The 16,809-nt window shown below is 40.8% G+C and overlaps 1 long non-coding RNA gene across 1 annotated transcript in view; it reads right to left on the bottom strand.

The window, feature by feature from the left end:
• Positions 1 to 16,046, bottom strand: part of LOC144316894 (uncharacterized) — a 155,674-nt gene extending 139,628 nt beyond the window's left edge. Inside the window, exon 1 of the long non-coding RNA XR_013382726.1 lies at positions 15,240 to 16,046. This is a non-coding gene — a long non-coding RNA (uncharacterized LOC144316894). The remainder of the gene's footprint in view (positions 1 to 15,239) is intronic.
• Positions 16,047 to 16,809: the final 763 nt, after the last annotated feature.

Below are 16,809 nucleotides of genomic sequence, written 5' to 3'. Positions count from 1 at the left end.
GCTATTAGGCTAACTGAGCTCTAGGTATCTTCCTGCTGGTAATGAACTGGCCTAGTCATCTTACTTATACTATCCCCGACACTCCATCGAGAGCCCTTTTAATCTGTCTGGAAGCCCCCACCATGGCAATTATTCCTGGGCTCCATGTTTGCTTCTATATAGTTTCTCCAGGGTTGATGGCTGAGGAGGGAAGACTGAAGCCAATGCCGATTTGTCAAGAAGTCTCAGGCTGGTTGTAGAAGACAGGGAGTGGTAGATTTGTATTCCATCTTTTATTCTTCCAACAGTTATTAAGAACTACCCTTTGAGGAGTACTGTCCCAATGCCATAGGTTACAAGGTCACATTCATTTATAGAGCTAGGACTCTAAAGGATCCTAATATTATACCTAAAAACTGGGTTACTAGGCCTTCCTACAGACATCTAAAGCCAATTAGATCCCAGTATTAAGTTACTGGATCTGCTAATATAAAAATCAAGTAGCAAGAATCCCAAGATCCTGATAACCCTGTTAGCCTTTTTAAAAGTGCTCCTTCCTATGAATGTATTATGTGCCTGGTGTTTCCAACATTATCACACCATATTAGCTCATGACAAAAATCTTAAATTGATACTGAACATGTGTCAAATATTCACCAGTGAGGAAACCCTGGAACCAGAAGATAGACTATACTCTGATAAACGCTAAAGAGTACATCCTAGATAAGTGATTGAGATGTTATGCTAACCCTTGTCTTTGCTGTATAAGAATCCACAGCAAGAAGGAAGTTTCATGACCCCAGGAGAAAACTTTCCTGGGCTCTTGCCGTCCGGTTTGCAGCTAGGCTTGGCCAACATGGAAGCTCTGATGGGGAATTGGAAGGCAGACAGGGTATACTCCCACTTCAGTAGAATCTCTACAGCAGTGGCCATTTCACTTCCAGTCTTCTAGAGTTAGCCATTGTCCAGCTTCCTCCAAGCACCCCCCATCATGGAATTAGCCCCCTCTGAAATCTCCACTACTAGATGACCCTCCAAATCCCTAAGGGTAGAAGTAACTTCTTGCTGGTCGTCTGGATTTCTTCATGATTTCCTGTTTTACTTCCAGCTCTTAAAATGCCCATGTAGCTTACTGTCCACATTAAATTTCTGTTGAACTACTTAGCTTTGTTTCCCTGAGTGACCCCAGACTATTAACGCCGATTTAGTTCAAAAATAAGCTATTTTATTGTCCTTTCAGTTGGCATGGGTTAATGTTTAGGGCATAGAATATTCAGAGGCATCTGAATACATGAACCATTAATCGTAAAAAGTAATAGATCTAGAAACAAATCGTGAGCAAGTTGATATATCACTATTAGATGTGTCAGGAACAGGAGTTTGTTCCTAAATAAGGCACTACTTAGCACAGCTATCAAACAGGCCAAAATTACCTTGCATAAGCATAAGGTCCTTAGATTTTGATCAGATAAGGTAACTTTCTCTAAAGTCTTTCAAAACCATTGGAATTCCAGCTTAATTCCCATCTTAGGGACCATGATTTTTAAAGGTCAAACTCTGTACACTAGATTGATCCATCCTATCACCTTCCAGTTCAGGGTCTAAAATAATCAGCTACCAGGAAAGCCATACTCCAGAAAGCTAAAGCATAACTTTGTAAACATGTCTTTCTAACTGCCCCTCAAGTGACAAATACTTCATTTGGCTTTCTCATCACTAATTATCAATGCCATTGATTTTTATCCTTTACTCGAAACCTCTGATTTACTTATTCTGACTTCTCTACTTGCTAACTTAGTTGTATTTAGGTACACAGTAGTAGGCATGAAGTCAGTTCTGACTGTGGAGATTTCCAAGGTATTTTGATGGTTGTCCTTGTTCTAGACCAAAAAATGAAAGTGTTTGATACTGATGCTTAAAAGGGCATAGCCTCTTACCTTGATCAAGTGCCCAACCCCTAGCCTTTCTACTTGTTTAGCAGATAGCATGTTTATCATTGTAGAGGTGGGTCTTCAACACAGCCATTTTCAAAAGGAAGGAGAAGCACAAGAGAAAAATTGAATTGTTCTGTCTTGTAATTCAAGTCACCTTCTCCAAATCTGACTGGACTATTTCCCTGAACCTGATTTTCTACCTGTCACTCTCAGGATAGTTCCTTCTTGAAGAAATAGGCCTAGGTTATCCATGTTTGGGCACCTGCCCCTACTGTTCACTTATTTTTTATTTTATTGGAGCTCGATTTGCCACCATATAACACCCAGTGCTCATCCCATCAAGTGTCCCCATCAGGGCCCGTCACCCAGTCCCCCATCCCCCTGCCTAACTTTTGGAAATGAACAGGGGGTAGTGGAAGGGCAGTTGGGCCTACTGTTCACTTAAACCAGCAAGAAACTTCACACTGGGTTGTCCAAGCCCTGAAGTCTAGCTCTGAAGCTATTATGAAGGAAATAATTGATAAACCCAGCTAGTTTTTTTTAAAATTATTTATTTATGATAGTCAGAGAGAGAGAGAGAGAGAGAGAGAGAGAGGCAGAGACATAGGAAGAGGGAGAAGCAGGCTCCATGCACCGGGAACCCGACGTGGGATTCGATCCCGGGTCTCCAGGATCGCGCCCTGGGCCAAAGGCTGGCGCCGAACCGCTGCGCTACCCAGGGATCCTGTTTTTTTGTTTGTTTGTTTGTTTTTTTTTTTTTTAACTGGAATCACTAGTCTTGGTTCTGAAACACCAGGAAAACCCCCAGATTTACAGGATCCCGTGGGAACTAGGACACACCTTGATATGCATAACTCGGTACTAATGTTCTGAGGAGTTTGCATGTACCTTTAGCCTTGAGCATCCCCTTCTTGCCTGTCTGGAAGGCCTTTACTCCCATTGCTTCAAGTCCATAAAGCAATCCCAGATTTTTGGCTAGTGACTGACAGTGAGCAGTTCCGCTCCTTAAAGTAAAAGGGAATTATAGACCATGTAATCACCACCTGTTATTCTAAAGAACTTCTACTGGATCTATCTTCTGAGGATATGTGGTCAAATCTATAGCTCCAAGACAGTTCCCCCACATTACCATAGAGGACACTAGATAAGTTCTCTCACTTGGAGTACTTCTGAGCTCCTGACTCATCCAAGCATCTACATGACATTTCCACATAGGTACCATAATAGACATCTCAAGTTTAGCATGCAAAAAATTTGGATTTGCTCCAGACTTTATTCTAGTCATTCCCATCCTATTGATGGCACTAACCTATACTCAGGGAGCCAGAAAGCTAGGAATCCTCTTTTACTTTCATTCCCCAAACTTAATTAAGCACCATTCATTTCATTTCTAAAATCTATATCTTAAAAATATACTCTGGATCTATCCAGCTTTTCCATTTCTACTGCCTCACCTTGGTCTCAGCAACATTTCATCTACTTCTCTATAAGCAGATTATAGAGACTAAAAGTGGCATCAGAGTAAAGATTTGAAAAGGGTATCATTCAAATTGCTCCACATTCCACTTCTTGAAACTTTCCTAGTGTCTTTCCATTCACTATAGAATGAAACCTACATTCTTCACCAAGGACTTTGGGATTCTTCATGAGATAGCCCCCGATTTTCACTGCCTCTCCTCCTGGCTCATTAAGTATTAGCCGCATGGTTTCCCTTTTGGTCCTTCAAGCATGCCAAGATGCTTATGCTTCAAGACTCTTATTTGCCGTGCCCTCCATCTCAAGTGATTTTTGTTAAGGTCCTTACATTCTAAAATTCAAAAATTTAGGAGAGGAACAAATGTCATCTGAGAAAGATTCCTAACCATTTTCATTGCCTTTATAATTCCTGCCAAATCTCATCTTTAACTGTTTTCTTCATGGAACTTATCACTAACCAAAAATAGCTTCTTTGACTCTTACCCATCTTTTCCCTGAGAACACAAGATCCTGTTCCTGTGGACCTCATCTGCCTGGACTGATATTCAGGCACAGAAGTGTGCTGCCAGGTCTTCAGGAAAGAACTTCCTGTGGAGCTATAAGGAGCGTGCTCACCAACAGCCTCCATCTGTAGCACCTGCAGGACACACCACAGCATTTGAACTGAGGCCACATTCAAAAAAGGAACATAGAAAAGGTAACCAGGACATTTCTGAGGGACTCCATAGGCATTCTTTGCAGCAAGGCTTCCTTTTGGGATTGCTGAGACTCAGGACTGCCCTACAGTCTGAGTTCTAACCTTCCATCATCTTATCACAGGTGTCAAATCAGCATTGTCATCTGAAGGCTTGCCTTCCTGATGCCTGCCTCTTCACCCTGCTCTCTCATTAGTGTTTCTAACTTTGCTTGTCATCCACTTTGGTGACTCAACATAACTGGTAAGAACTGGTTTGGGGACTGGATCACCTCTGTCCAGATGGCCAAGGAAGACTCAATCCCAACTGATGTATGGCATAAGTAGCTCCTGACACAAAGAGGAAGGATCTTTAGCAACTGATGTGTCAATAGTGATCAAGAGAATGTACCTATTAAGGGGAAATTCTCTGGCCAGTGCAAGGATTCATGCTTTTAAGTACAGGGGAAATGGAATTAGGTAGTTAGTACATTGTCGTGTGCCCTACTGCAGAAGGAGAAGACTGAAGTTCATCAAGGCCAAATGAGAGCCAGGAGGTCTCTGGTAGCTAGCTTATAAGAGGCCCTCTTCTGCAATAGAGTGGACACAGCTGGAGAAAAATTCATAATCTCAAAGTCACCAAGCTTAAAAGATGGTTCAATGCTCTGAAGGCAGGTCAGCTACAATGTCAGAGCCCTAGCTCAAGAAACATGAGGACTATGAAACATGGGATGTGGATGTCTGAATAGATCTTCCTAAGGATTGAGATCCTTTAGTCAGCCCTGAGCCAATGACTTTATGGCTTATAGAGGGGATCTACCTGTTTATTAGGACCTAGATTCCCCCCACTTAAGATACCAAAAAGGCTTCTATCACACAAGCTAATAGATTTCCCCATAAGGAGACATCCTTTCCTGAGTGTCAGGCTAGTAACCAGGATTAAATATCAGCATACATCAACATAATTGACCTTAGAATGTACTGGGCCTTAATAAAAAGAGGAAAGCAACTATATCCCCAAGAAGCTATAAGAACTAGTTAGCCAGTATCAGCAGAAACCCAAGGAATATTTCTAGGACTAGATTTTAAGGATATTTGTTCAAAGGATGTAAAACTTAGGAATACTTTCTCAGGACACTATATTTAAACTCTGGTAAGGGCTCCCAGGGATAAGGCAACTTCATTTTTAGGTAGCTCAGGCACTTTAACATTACTTAGAATTGACCAGCTCCTTTGTTCTAAATTTGCAAAGAAGCACTAGAAATCTCTAGTAGGTGGGCAGGAGATGGCCAGAATGGATGAAGGCCAGAAAATCCAGATGTTCTGCAAAAGGACACAGATACATCATTAATCAAGGCCATCAGCAATGTACTAGTAAAAGGGAGTCCATATTACTAAGCTTAGTGCACCTCTTCTGTAGGCTAAGGCTGTTGATAGAAGCAACCCTAAAGCTGGGTTGTCTTGAAAATGGTACAGCCTCGAGAAGCAGGGCAGGATATGGGGTGCTCTTAGAGACACCAACGAGGGGTCCCTGTTCTAGAAACTGAAGCAGGTGTACAAGTCACTGGTCAGGAGGTTCCTACTTATCCCCACCTGGCAACACTTCCCTGCTCTGGCTGTGAAACCCAAAGTTTTGAACATAAACATCTGAGTAAATTATGCAGCTCGTCACAGGACATCAACATTCAGAGAAAGCAGCAGATACATTTGGCGTAATGTAACATTCATGGCACTGACTCACTTTTCCTAGAGACTTAAGGTCCAAACACTCCCCACTAAAAGCAAGGAGGAACTCTGGAGTAAGGACCAGTGGAAAAGAGCAGCCAAAATACAATGGCAGAGTGCACACAGCATATACTAGGAACACTTCCTGAAGTAGTATTGTTTTTACTGGTTTTCTTTCCCCCTTTACTTTCTGGACCTAATGACTAGATGGAGAAATTTACTCCAAAAGAAAAGGAGGTAGTACTCACTGCCAAGGATTTAATCAGTATGAATATAAGTAAAATGTCTGAACTAGAATTTAAAACCATGGTTATAAAAGATACACCAGCTGGGCTTGGAAAAAAAGTATGGAAGACACTAGAAAATCCCTATTAGAAAAGAATGAAAATCTAATCGGGCTGAAATAAATGTTATTACTGAGATGCAATCACTAATGGAAGCTTTAACAATGAGGATAAATGAGGCAGCAGAGAGTGATTCAGAAGACAAAGTTATGGAAAATAAGGAAGCTGATAAAAAAAGCTACTGGATCATGAAGGGAGACTGAGAAATCAGCGATACCATAAAATGAAATATCTGAGTAATAGGAGTCCAAGATTAAAAAAAAAAAAAAGAGGGGCAGAAGACTTCTTACAACTGAGAATTTACTTGATCTGGGGAAGGAAATGGGCATGCAAGTCCAGGCAGCACAGACAACCACCACCACCCCCTCCCCTCAAAAAAGTCAATGCCTCGACATATATAATAGTGAAGTTTGCAAGTTTCAGAGATAAGGAGAGAAAAATCTTGGAAATAGCTCAGGACAAGAGGTCCTTAACCTACAAGGGTAGACACATAAGGCTTGCAGAAGACCTGTCCACAGAGACCTGGAAGGCCAGGAAGGACTGGCAGGATCTATTCAACGTGCTAAATGGGAAGAATATGCAGCCAAGAATACTTTTATCCAGCAAGGCTGTCATTAAGAATAAGAGAAAGCTTCCAGGACAAACAAAAGCTAAAGGAATTTGAACACTAAACCAGCCCTGCAAGAAATATTAAAGTGGATCCGTGGAGTAGAGAGCACCCAAAAGTAAAGACCAGAAAGGAACGTAGACCATCTACAGGAACAGGGGCTTTACAAATACAATGGCACTGACTTCGTATCTTTCAATAATTACTCAATGTAAATGGACTAAATGCTCCAAAAAGTATCAGTGGGTTAAAAAAAAAAAAACCCTCAATATACTGCTTACAAGAGACCAAGATTTTCAATGAGGGGGGTGGAGAACCATTTATCCTGCCAACAGGCATCAAAAAAGCTACAGTAGTCATCCTTAAACTAGATTTTAAACCACAACTTTAAGAAGATGGACACTATCATAAGAGGTTCTATACAACAAGATCTAACAGTTGTAAATATGTAGGACCCTAACTTGGGGGCAGCCAAATATATAAGCCAATAACAAAATTAAACACATGGACAATACAGTAATTGTAGGTGACTAACACCCCACTCACAGCAATGGACAGATCATGTAAGCAAAAGAAGAAACAAAGGCTTTGAAGGACACACTGGACCAGATGGATATATTCCAAGCATTTCATCCTAAAGCAGAATACAGATGCTTCTTCAGTGTCATGGAACATTCTCCAGAATAGATCACATACTTGGTCACAAGTCAGTTACCAACCGGTACAAAAAGACTGTTCTGAAATATGCATGAAATATCATTGCTTTAAAACTTGAGGTCAATTACAAGAAATTTGGAAGGATAACAAATATATAGAAGTTAGAGGGCATCCTACTAAAGAATGAATGGGTCAACCAGGAAATTAAAGAATTAAATACATGGAATCAAATGAAAATGAAAACCGTTCAGAACCTTTAGGACACAAAGGCAGTCTTAAGAGGGAATATATATAGCAATATGGGCCTTTCTCAAGATCTAAGAAAAATCTCAAATACACAACCTAATCTTATACCTAAAGAAGCTGAAGGATAGCTATGTAAAGCCTAAATCCAGCAGGAGAAAAAATATTGGAGCAGAAATCCATGATCTAGAAATCAAAAGAACAGAACAAAACTAAAGCTGATTCTTTGAAAAGAATAAAATCCATAAACCCCTAGCCAGACTTGAGAAAGAAACAAACAATCCAATCATGAAATGGGCAAAAGACATGAAGAGAAATCTCACAGAGGAAGACATAGACATGGCCAACATGCACATGAGAAAATGCTCTGCATCACTTGCCATCAGGGAAATACAAATCAAAACCACAATGAGATACCACCTCACACCAGTGAGAATGGGGAAAATTAACAAGGCAGGAAACCACAAATGTTGGAGAGGATGTGGAGAAAAGGGAATCCTCTTACACTGTTGGTGGGAATGTGAACTGGTGCAGCCACTCTGGAAAACTGTGTGGAGGTTCCTCAAAGAGTTAAAAATAGACCTGCCCTACGACCCAGCAATTGCACTGTTGGGGATTTACCCCAAAGATACAGATGCAATGAAACGCCGGGACACCTGCACTCCGATGTTTCTAGCAGCAATGGCCACAATAGCCAAACTGTGGAAGGAGCCTCGGTGTCCATCGAAAGATGAGTGGATAAAAAAGATGTGGTTTATGTATACAATGGAATATTACTCAGCTATTAGAAATGACAAATACCCACCATTTGCTTCAACGTGGATGGAACTGGAGGGTATTATGCTGAGTGAAGTAAGTCAATTGGAGAAGGACAAACAGTGTATGTTCTCATTCATTTGGGGAATATAAATAATAGTGAAAGGGAATAGAAGGGAAGGGAGAAGAAATGTGTGGGAAATATCAGAAAGGGAGACAGAACATAAAGACTGCTAACTCTGGGAAATGAACTAGGGGTGGTGAAAGGGGAGGGCGGGGGGTGGGAGTGAATGGGTGACGGGCACTGGGGGTTATTCTGTATGTTGGTAAATTGATCACCAATAAAAAATAAATTAAAAAAAAGAAATTGTAACAGATCTCCCAAACTATAGTCCAGGACTGGATGGCTTCCCAGTGGAATTCTACCAAACATTTGAAGAGTTAATACTATTCAACTGTTCCAAAAATAGAAATGGAAGGAAAACTTCTGAACTACTCCTGAGCCCAGCATTATCTTGATCCCAAGAACCAAAGACCTCACCAAAAAGGAGAATTACATACCAATATCCCTGATGAACTTGGATGCAAAAATTCTCACCAAGATGCTAGCTAGTAGGATCCAACAGTACATGAAGATTATTCATCACAACTAAGTGGGTTGCAAGGGTGGTTTAATTTGATTTGATCCACAAATCAATGTGCTATACCACATTAATAAGGACAAGAACTATATGATCCTTTCAAATGCAGTAAAATTTGACAAAATACAACATTCTTTCTTGATAAGGCTTTGCAGTGTAGAGATAGAGGGAACATACCTCGATATAAAAGCTACGTGTGAAAAACTCACAGAAAATCTCAACGGGGAAAAAGCTTTTTCCTCTAAGGCCAGAAATACAACAGGGATGTCTGCTCTTACCACTACTATTTAACGCAGTACTAAAGTCCTAACCTGAATCAGACAAGGAAAAAAAAAGGCATCCAAATTGTTATAGAAGTCAAACTTTCACTCTTCACAGATGACATGATCTTCTATGTAGAAAATCCAAAAGACTCTAGAAAAAAATTGCTAGAACAGATACAGGAAATTCAGTAAAGTGGCAAGATGTTAACAATAACAACCGAAAACGTACATAAGTAGGTTGCATTTCTATACATTAACAATGAGGTAGAAAAGAAGTCAAGGAATTGATTACATTTATAATTGCACCAAAAGCCTTAAGATACTTAGGAATAAACCTACCAAAGAGATAAAGGATCTAGGCTCTGAAAACTATACAACACTTAAATTGAGGAAGACACAAAAACAGAAGATCCCATGCTTATGGAGCATGGAGGCTGAGGGAAGACCTCTACTGGGGAATTCAATAGAATAGCCAGACATTAAGCTATTTTTGGATACAGAGTCCAAGTTGATAGCAATACCTAAAGACCAGAAGCCTTGTCCTGTCTTGTTTGTGTAGGCCTGGTGGGTCCAGATAAATGGAGTGACCAAAGTATGAGATTAAAGAGGTATCCTGGATCCATACACCTACCCAGACATTCTTTCAGTCTCTGAATGTGTAACTGGCATAGATGTAACTGAAGTAACCCACACATTGACTTCTTGGACTGAATAACTGCTATACTAGTGGGGACTACCAAATAAAGTCTTCTGAAACTACCTACCACAGAGCCAAGATAGTGAATCAATATATATTTTGGAGTTGTCAGGGCAGAGCATATTAGTACCATCCTTCAGGATTTTAAGGTTTCTAGGCTGGTGATTTCTAGCTCAGCATTGTTTATTTCATCAGTCTGACTTTCGTATAACTTAGATTGGTTTAATAACTAGAACCTCTTATGCATTCAACCTAGTAGTCTCAGTTGCTGCCCTGCCAGATGAGCTATCTTGCTAGAGCAGATTACTGACTACATACCATGTATCTGAGGTCATCTTAAAGTGAAGGGGTTCTTTTCTATTCCAATCATAGAAGGATCAAAGACCATTTGAAATCATGTGGAATTAACATACATTTAGAGCTTTCTCCCCCAAGGCTACATTCATTTTCAGGCTCTGACATATTCAAAAGACTTGGGCCATTTGGACCTGTTAGAATAGATGATCCTTTATAGCAGAAGTCATGATGATGCACAGAGATGGCTACTACACTGGAAGCCTTGGTAAGCTACATGTACTTTAGAGGATAGAAGTTATACCCTATACAATTTCAGGGGCTTGCGACTTCAGGAAAGACTGTTAGAGGTCCAAGTTTAAAGACAATAAGGTTACAACCCCTCTAGAATAAGACAGATTGTAGTAGAGGATGTACGATGTGCTTCCTTCTTTGTTACAACATTTGGTAGGCTTTAGGTTCTAGAAACAGAACAACAACAAAAAAAAGACTAGTAGATCTGGTCTGTCATACAATCACCCCTGAGCCATATAATCCAATGATGTGATAGATGGTCTCAATTGAAGTGGTAGTTTCATGGATGTTTATCTGTCCAAACCCAAGTCCTATACAGACTTGTGCAGTTGTGTATTATAAAGTTAAAATGGATTATGAGATTTAGGAGAATTATCCATAGGAGGGAAAGGTAGGCTACAGAGTTTTTGTCAAGCTTCTGTTGAAAAAAAAAAAAAAGCCACAACAACAACAACAAAAAGCCTCTGTTGGCAAATCATAATGCAGTCCTTTGGGTTGGGGACCTAATCATACTAACTGCTTTGAGAAATGGTTGATGTCCTGGTGAAGAGGAAACTTCAATCATGTACCAAGTAACACATCAATCTCCCATTATGTTATGGGGTCAGATTCATCAGATCATAAGTTTGGCCAGGCTAAGCAAGAATCCAGCAGAAGATGAACACGGTAATGCTCAGGATTGAACCCTATACCAGGTGGCCCAGGCTCATGTCATTCATATCAGCTATACAAGAATCTTGAGTTCACACCTATGGATGTATAGGGGTCCATTATGATCGGCTAAAGGAAAAATGAAAAAATACAAGTTTTATTTGTGGATGGGTTGGTCCAATGTGTATGCAAACTGATGTTGGTGGCAGGTCCTTTCCAGACACATTCAGGGTTCCTTTGAAAAGCAGCAGGTACACAAGAGACCTGGAAAAGCCAAAGCAATCTTAAGCACACAGAGGGCACTACACTTCCTAGTTTCAAGCTATAAGGCTAACCAAAACAGTATGGTACTGACATAAAACATAGTACAACATATTAAAATTATGGAACTGGAGGGTATTATGCTGAGTGAAGTAAGTCAGTCGGAGAAGGACAAACATTATATGTTCTCATTCATTTGGGGAATATAAATAATAGTGAAAGGGAAAATAAGGGAAGGGAGAAGAAATGTGTGGGAAATATCAGAAAGGGAGACAGAACATAAAGACTGCTAACTCTGGGAAACGAACTAGGGGTGGTAGAAGGGGAGGAGGGCGGGGGGTGGGAGTGAATGGGTGACGGGCACTGGGTGTTATTCTGTATGTTAGTAAATTGAACACCAATAAAAAAAAAAAAAAGAAAAAAAAAAAAAAAAAAAAGCACAGAAATAAACCCCATGCATATGTCATTAACGAATCCTTGACAAAGGAGCTCAATGGAGGAAAAAAACTTTAATGACGGTGCTGGGAATGTTAGATATTCACATATAAAAGGAAATTTTTGTTAATGGTGATGGATGAGGGTCTAGTTAGCTTGAAATTTAATACCAAAAGTCATGAAACTCTAAGACATAATAAACCCCTTGACATGTATCTTGGCAAGAATTTTTGGGATGACACCTAAGACATGGGCAACAAAAACAAGACTACAAACTGAAAACTTTCTGCATAGCCAAAGAAATGATCACTAAAAGGAGAAAAAACCCACGGAAGGGGGAAAAAATTGTGATCCCCAATAGGTTAATATCCAAAATAGGTGAAGGACTCCTACACAAAGGAAAAATCCAGTTAAAATGGACAGAGACCCGAGCAGACATTTTCTCCAAAGATCTACAGAAGGCCAACAGTATGTGAAAATGTCAGGTAAATGCAAATCAAAATCAAAGTGAGCTAAACACCTCATACCCACTAGAGCAGTTATTACCAAAAGATTTTTAAAGATTTATTCATGAGAGACACAGACAGAGGGAGAAGCAGGCTCCCTGGGGGGAGCCCAATGTGGAACTCCATCCCAAGGACCTCTGGCTCACACCCTGAGCCAAAGGCAGATGCTCAACCACTAAGCCACCCAGGAATCCCCCAAAAGATAATATCTACTGTTGGTGAGGACAGAAGACTTTGCATTTTTAATTTAAATTCAATTTGCCAACATACAGCATTCCCCTGTGCTCATCTCGTGTGCCCTCCTTAATGCCCATCACCCAGTTGCCCTATACCTACACCCACCTCCCATTCTGCAACCCTTTGTTTTCCAGAGTTAGGAGTCTGTTTGTCTTCCTAGTTTTTCACCAGTTTCCACTCCCCCTTCCCTTATAGTCCCTCTCACTATTTCTTATATTCCAGATAAGAGTAAAATCATGATTTTCTTTCTCCAACTGACTTCATTCAGCATAATACCTTCTAGCTCCATCCACATTGATGTGAATGGTAGGGGTTCATCCTTTTTAATGGTTGAGTAATATATATGTACATACACATACACATCTTTATACATTCATTTGTTGAATGACATCATGGCTCCTTCCACAGTTTGGCTATTGTGGACATTGGTATGAACATTGGGGTACAGGTATCCTGTTTCACTACATCAGTATATTTGGGGTAAATACTCAATAGCACGATTTATGGGTCATAGGGTAGCTCTATTTTTAATTCGAGGAACCTCCATACGGTTTTCTGGAGTACATGCACTGGCTTGCATTCCCACCAATAGTGCAAGCAAGTTCCTCTTTCTCCACATTCTCACCAACATTTGTTGCTTCCTGCCTTAATTTTAGCCATTCACATTGGTGTAAAGCGGTATGTGGTTTGATTTGTATTTCCCTGATGCCAAGCAATGTGGAGTATTTTTTCATATGCTTGTTAGCCATGTGTAGGTCTTTGGAGAATTGTCTGTTCATGCCTTCTGTTCATTTCTTGACTAGATTTTTGGAAGGAAACAAAAGCAATAACGAACTATTGGAACTTCAAGATAAAAAGCTTCTGCACAGCAAAGGAAACGGTCAACAGAACTAAAAGGCAACCTACAGAATGGGAGAAGATAATTACAAATCATGAGATAAAGGGCTAGCATCCAAGATCTATAAGAATTTATCAAACTTTTGGTGGTTTCTAGGTTGGTATAGCTACTATGGAAAACCATATAGAGGCTCTTCAAAAAAAATGGAAATGCAATGGTGAGAGAAAATATTTCAAGTATAACTGAGTAATACATCATAGAAGGAGAAGTAACCTGAAGAATATAGGCAGGATTTTGGGAAGCTGCACCTAGTCTGGTCAGGGGTCTGGAAGGAAGATGACTGAAAGGTCAGAGGCAAGGAGACTTGGGGTAGATACATGTAGAACATTTACAAGTAGGCACGAAGGACTTATGGTACATGTTAATACTTGTCAGAATGCATTCACCATGGAATAGGTGCTCAGCCAAGGAGACAAAATAACTACCAATGATGAAGCTGACTAACTTCAACTAATCTAAGAACTGCCACAATGGTCAAGTTGGATTGGGCACCAGCAGCAAAGAGGTTTTTTATGGAAAAACCCAAACGCATGGATTACTACTTATCAATGCCAACCACTAACTACCTACTAATGTCTAACCTGCCAGCATAGAGTAACAGGGATCCTCCCAACAGATCTCCTTGAGGAATAGTGCTAGATCAGCCACTTGGTAGAAAGTTCACTACATTAGACCCTCTCCATCCCAGAAGAGCTATTAATTGATTGCATGGGTAGACACCAATTTCAGGAATGAGTTCACTGGTTTTTCTCAGACTCAGCCCAGCTTTCATCCCCTAGGGATGTACATAGAGCCTTATATGCTCATGGAATGAGCCATGGAATCCCATACAACATGGCATCTGACCAGAGGATCTCCTATATAAATGAAGGTATGGAAGAGTACCCATGACAATGTGATTCACTGATTGTATCACATACCCTCTCTATCTAGGGGCTGACTGCCAGATGGAGTATTGGGACAGCCTGCTGATGACATAGCCAATAATTCAGAGGCAGAACTTTGCAAGGATTGAAGACATCGCTAAGGATGCATTATATTCACGTCAGAGTCCTCTATATAGCTTTGTCCTCTAAAAGGAAGATCTATGGGCCTAGCAATCAAGGGTGCCAAACAAATAGTCAACTAGCTTTGTTACCTGTGACCCAACTAAGGGACTTTCTGCCTACAAGTCTTCTCTGCAGTATTAGAGTCCTTAATCCCTAAAGGGGAAACCCTTTCCAGAGGATATAACAAGGGTCCCAATGAAGTATAAGCTACAGGTGCTTCTAGGACACTTTGGACTTCCCACGTCTAGGGATAAACAGGTAAAAAGACAACATTCAGATCAGGTGGTTATGTAGCCCTAGCTACATGGGAGGGGGGAGGGCAGGGAGAAAAGTATGTAACTCATGCGATTCATTTGAGTACCTCTTGATGCTATGTTGACCAGTCATGACTAAGGAAGTACAGTTACCCAGAACTGTATATTTTAAAGGGCTCAGGAAAGCAGGTTTGGGTCATATCACTAGGTAAACCATGGAGACCAGCAGAGAGGATATCTGAGAGAAGAATTAGAGGATATCAAGTGAAGGAATGAGCACTAGTTGTGGCTGAGGACAACTGAAGCAATGGGATCTATAATTCATACCACTAGCATTTATAGGTCTTTCAGTAGAAGATACCCACCAGAACCCTGGAGGACCTGCTCTTTGAACACGTATGGAGAGCTGGATCCACATGGCATAGAATTGGACTGTAAACTCCATAGAGGCGTGCCCTCCAGACTTCAAGAACTGGACACCTGTAAGGAGTAATATCTGACAACTTCCAGGTATAACACCTTTGAGATTCAGTACAGTATTTGAGCTGATGCCACCTTCAAGCAATGCCCAGCAGAATGGTAGAGGTCGTAAAAGCTAGTTATCTGTACTCAATGGGGGAAATGGTCAATAGAAAATATTTGACCTGTTGCTCTCCTATATACTGAGCTGTGGTCTGAGTCTATATATTCTTTATAAACTCAAGTGACACTTGTTAGTCTGGAGGCTTTTCCTGCATATCTCTGGCTCTCTTCCCCTCTGACTTAAACATGAGGTGAGTAAATTTCTTGTGCTTCCAATTCCATTTGGTATACTTCCAACACTTTTAGTGTATGCCCAGTACCTTGGAGAGTGCCCAGCACAAAGTAGGTATTCAAATATTTGATCAGTTGGACTTGGTGCCGAGATAGAAAGGCAGAGGACTTCTCCAGATTTCTCTTTGGAAGAGTTTTTGGCAAGGGTGGGTAGAGGCTGGATACAAATACTGGAAGAGGTGTGTGTTTGTGCTGGATTTTACAGAGACCAGAAGTTGGACTTGCAGGAGTATTTTTGGTAACTCGTTTTGCCTTGATAGGAGAGGGAAATGAGATTCTCAATGACTGACCACCAGGCCATCTCCAATCCCTGAGGTATTAAGGGATCATTGGCTTGGAGAACAATTCTAAGTTCTGCCTCTTTACATCATAATCTGAACCCAAGGAAACTCTAGCTGTAAGAGCAAGGTACCAGCTGGTTGGCTCAGTGGTTGAGCATCTGCCTTTGGCTCAGGTCATGATCCCAGGGTCCTGGGTTTGAGTCCCACATCAGGCACCCTGCAGGGAACCTGCTTCTCCCTCTTCCTAGGTCTCTGCCTCTCTCTCTCTCTCGCTCTCTCTCTCAGACAATCTTAAGAGCAAGGTACCTAACTTGATTATTGTCCTCTTATCCAGCCAGACTACTTATTCAATAGGTACCTGTCAGGACATTGACATGAACTGAGCAGGCTAATATTGATATAAGGTACCCTCAAGTTCTACTTCTAATGCCTCTGGACCTAATTCCCAACTTCAGCAGTGGAACTGCTATTTAACCCTATGGTCCCTACTTGTCTCTGTGGCTCTCAGATCTCATTTCTTCCAATTCTGTTGGGGACCTCCCCCTCCCCCACTCTTGGCTTCCCCAAACCAAGCCACTGTCATTTAAACAAGTACCTGGCCAAATCAATTCTGGCCTGAGGAAAGGAAGTAGAGCTGTAATTCTAGGGGGTCCAGGACAAGAGTTTTTCATATATCACTTAAAATACAGAAATATTACTGTATAAATACAGGTTAAAGGATGCCCCATCATTAAGTTCTCTGGAACCTACACATATGCCTAGTCCCATTAGTTTAACTCCATAGCAAGTAGAGGATATCAGAAAAAAAAAAATCAAGATGTACATTCTCTGGGTGTTCCTG

This window comes from Canis aureus, chromosome 7, assembly GCF_053574225.1.
Source record: "Canis aureus isolate CA01 chromosome 7, VMU_Caureus_v.1.0, whole genome shotgun sequence".
NCBI lineage: Eukaryota > Metazoa > Chordata > Mammalia > Carnivora > Canidae > Canis > Canis aureus.
The sequence above is the reverse complement of the archived record's forward strand: the minus strand, read 5'-3'. Positions and strand labels throughout refer to the sequence as shown.